This window comes from Corvus brachyrhynchos, unplaced genomic scaffold (assembly GCF_000691975.1).
Source record: "Corvus brachyrhynchos isolate BGI_N302 unplaced genomic scaffold, ASM69197v1 scaffold245, whole genome shotgun sequence".
NCBI lineage: Eukaryota > Metazoa > Chordata > Aves > Passeriformes > Corvidae > Corvus > Corvus brachyrhynchos.
Genome location: NW_008238988.1, coordinates 6,036,316 through 6,040,425, shown reverse-complemented (window position 1 = coordinate 6,040,425; position 4,110 = coordinate 6,036,316).

Here is a 4,110-nt window from a genome sequence, read left to right as displayed (position 1 = left end):
TCCCCATCACGCCGGGACCGGCTCCGCCGGCCTCGGGAACTCCTCAATGCTGCAGCAGCACGGTGGGAGGAGCAGCAGGCACAGGAAGCAAAGTTTAGTTCTTCAAGTGAGCATCCAACACAATACTTGGGTTTAGACAGGCCAGGTTATGCTGTTGTAGGCTGAAAAATTAAGTTCGTGGTCCTGTTCTAGGATGTGCCCAGAGAGAGCTCAGGAGGATTTGCAGAATGTCTGAGAGGCAGCCTGCTCACTGCAGGTGTAACGAGCTGAATGATTCCCAGCAAAGGATATAAAAATAACAAAAACCTAAGGAAAGGAATAAAATTCAGGTGCTTCTTGCTTTTATCCATTCCCTGCCATAACAGGCAGCTGCCTAGGAATACTTTCACTGAGGACTTTTCATCTTAACTCTGTGTTTTGCCTCTGTCAAAGAGACCTGCCCCAGGTACCCCATGGGAATAACTGGCTGGTCCCTCTCCTCCACGGATGGCTCATGGCATTGTGTTTCTCCAGTGCAGAGGTCATGGCAAGGGTGTCCTGCCCAAGCAGGGACACACCTCCTGCCCTGCCAGACCCACTTGGGAGGTGTCTGAGCACTTCTTCCAGCCCGCCCCGAGTTACTGGAGCAAAGTCCGGGGCAATCCCATCTCAGGGAAGGAAAATAAGATTTTTCCCCAGTGCTGCACAAGGCTGAAGCCTTAAGGGTGTCAGGGCTGCACAGGAGAGATCCCAGATCTTGTTCTGGGCTCTTTTTATCTCCTTAAGGAAGAGCTGTTGGTGACAGCTGGAGTTTTGGTTAAAGACTTTAGGATAATGATTTAGGGGTCAAGGCATGAGGAGAGGGAGGCCTGGCATCCACAAACAGGGGAGAAAGGCAAACCACCCCCACAGAAATAACACCGGACACATCCAGGAACCCTCTCCCATCCCCTCCTCCTGCCACTGACACAGGGATTCTTCTTCCTGCCACAAATACATACATTTTTCATCACACAAAAAAAAAATATAGCAGGAGGGATTTGAGAGAGCAGAGGCATGAAACTCCGTGTTTTCCCTGAGAAAATCTGATGGGAACGAGCTTGGCAGACTGAGGAGAGCCCAGGCACAGTGAGGATGCAGATGGAGGGTCTGACAGAGCTGTGCCCTGGGGCAGCACCAAAGCAACACCTAAGATGGAAAATGAGCCCCCTCAGAGCTGGGAACACCTCGGGAGCTCATCCCTGAGCTCAGGGGGTGCCCTGCCCCCTGGAGCTCATCCCACAGCCCTTGTATCCCGCCCAGCGGGAGCAGCTGCTCTAGGATCTCGCTGAGCTCCCCCACAGGAGCTGTGGCTTTGTGCGGAGAGTTACAACTAAGCCAGGATACAACCCTAAATATAACCAGCTTGGGGATCCCACTGAGCTCCAAAACTCCCCCTTCCAAGGGCCAGGCAACCACAGAATCACAGAAGAGAATCATGGAATACCCTGAGCTGAAGGGACCCACAAGGATCTTCGAGTCCAGCCCCTGGCCCTGCACAGGACACCCCAAAATCCCACCATGGGCCTCAAATTATTCTTACTCTTGTTAAGGTTCAGGATTTTTCAGGCTGGTGTTGCATTGGTGGTGATCCAGGATTTTGGCATTTGGAGGTTTGGTCAGGCAGTATCCTCCTCCCGCCTTCATTTCCTTTGTCTGCTCCTGAGAACACCCTGGGAAAGGAGGACCCAGCTGGTTTGCCAATGGTACCTGTAAGGACATTCTGATGTACTTAAAATGAACAAAACCCCCCAAATATCCTGGAAGCATTGAATCCCTGAATGGTTTGGGTGGGAAGGGAGCTTAAACCACCCCCTGCCATGGGCAGGGACACCTCCCACTGTCCCAGGCTGCTCCAAGCCCCAATGTCCAACCTGGCCTTGGGCACTGCCAGGGATCCAGGGGCAGCCCCAGCTGCTCTGGGCACCCTGTGCCAGGGCCCCTCCACTCTCCCAGCCAGGAATTCCCAATTCCCAATCTCCCATCCATCCCTGCCCTCTGGCAGTGGGAAGCCATTCCCTGTGTCCTGTCCCTCCAGCCCTTATCCCAAGTCCCTCTCCAGCTCTCCTGGAGCCCCTTTAGGCCCTGGAAAGGGCTTGAGGTCTCCCTGGAGCTTCTCCTCTCCAGGGTGTCAAACTGGTTTTCCTGCTGGGAGCCTGCTTTGGAGGATCTCTTCCTCACTTCCACAGGGGGCTGGAGGAATACCCAGAGACCAGGACAGGGCTTTCTCCTGATGCTACCTGTGGGATTTTTAGAGATTCTTCAGGATCCTCATGGCATGGTTTCAGCACACTCAGGCTCACAGAAACCTCCTGCAGTCAAGATGTTCTCCAACACCCCTTCCCACCTCTACTCCTCCATTTCATTAACAGATGGGAAGATCCCAGGGATCTCTCTGATGCCCCTTTGCCTGTAGCACACACACACCTTCAGAGGTTTCAGGTTCAGCTTCCTGCCAATCCCAGCCACTGTTGTATCCAGAATCACAGGAAACGGGGCTGAGACATCCCTGGGAACCATTCCCACCCCTCCCTGCCCACAGGCTGCAATGACCAGGGCCAAGTGCTCTGGGAAAGCGCCTCTCTCCTGACTCACCCTGGCAGAGGACACTTGGCCCATTGTCTCAGATCCCTCCAGGACAAATCTACCCCTGGAATGCCATTGTTATATCAAGGATGTCATTTGTTTCCACAACAGGAGAATTTATCTAACACAGATACTAAACCCAGAGCGTTATTATATTCCCTCTTCCTTCCTTGGAAAGCCACAAAGGTCTTTGAAGGATCAGTGCAACAGAGGCTTTTCCCATCTCTGTCAAAAGAGGGAGTGAGGAAAGATGGGCTGCACCACATTAAAACAGGTTTGGCCTGATGGTCCAAAACGATTGGAATCGGGTTTATATTCAAAAAGATAGAAATTCTCTGATTGATGAGTATCAGTTTCCTCAAGGTTCGGTAAATTTGGTGTTTCACGTTGCTGTGACAGCACCTGGACCTCTGGTGGGGGGCAGACCATGGAAACACAGCCGTGCAAATCCATGGAAAGCAATAAATGCAAACCTTGGTACCTGCACTGCCCACGGGTTCCTCATGGATAAGGAAAGATAAGGAAAGATAAGGAGCAGCCAGGCCCAGCTGAGTTACCACAAGGTCCCACAGGTATTTGCTGCCCTTCTCCCCAGGCTGTAACCCCTAATCACTTTATAACCATGATTGCTTTTTACTCTCTGGGCTGTAAATCCCCAGCAGGTACACGGGACACCCCATCCACTGACACACACTGTCAGCCAGTGCTCACTTTTAAAACATTTACCTCACTTTTAAAACATTTAACTTACTTTTAAAACATTAAACTCACTTTTAAAATATTTAACTCACTTTTAAAATATTTAACTCCTGCAGGCTACCCAGTAACTCACTGGGGGTTGCCAAGGACCTGAGAAGGGTTTTAATTCTCAAGCAGGTGTTTGAAACGGAACTCCTCCTAAGAGCTCACGTTTTTCAGGTGATTTAGAACATATTTGGGTATTTTAAGTGCTTTTTTTGGGTATTTGACCTTGAAAATCAATCAGCAGTGTAATACTGTGCTATATGGAATTGATAGTGCCCAGAGGTGCATTTCTTTCCCTGGGGGTGGTTACACGGAGTAGATTTAAATCCTTTTTCTTCAGGCTGGGCATGGCTGAGATGAAGAACCTGCTTTGCTCAGACCATCACACTTCATCTGTGGTGACACATTTCCAACCCACCGCTGCTTAAGTCGCTCTCTTAAAAATAAGAACCTGTCTTTCCAAGCAAATTCCCATTTTGAAGGCTGTGTTATGTCCTGGCTCTCCCAGGTGAGCTGCAGGGGCTCTGCAGGGACACAGCAGTGGGATTCCTCAGACAGCAAAGCCTTTTTTTGCTTTACTGAAGCTATTTCCATTTGCTTCCTGTTTACCCTCCTTCCTGTTCACTTACGGAAACCAACAGGACTCTCCACTGAAATGTTCCAAAAGTAGGTGGTGCTCTCTCTCCAGCTTCTCCCCCATTCCCTGCGGGATTGGTAAACGTGAGCTGCCAGGATTGACGTGCACAGAGTTTATTAGTGACT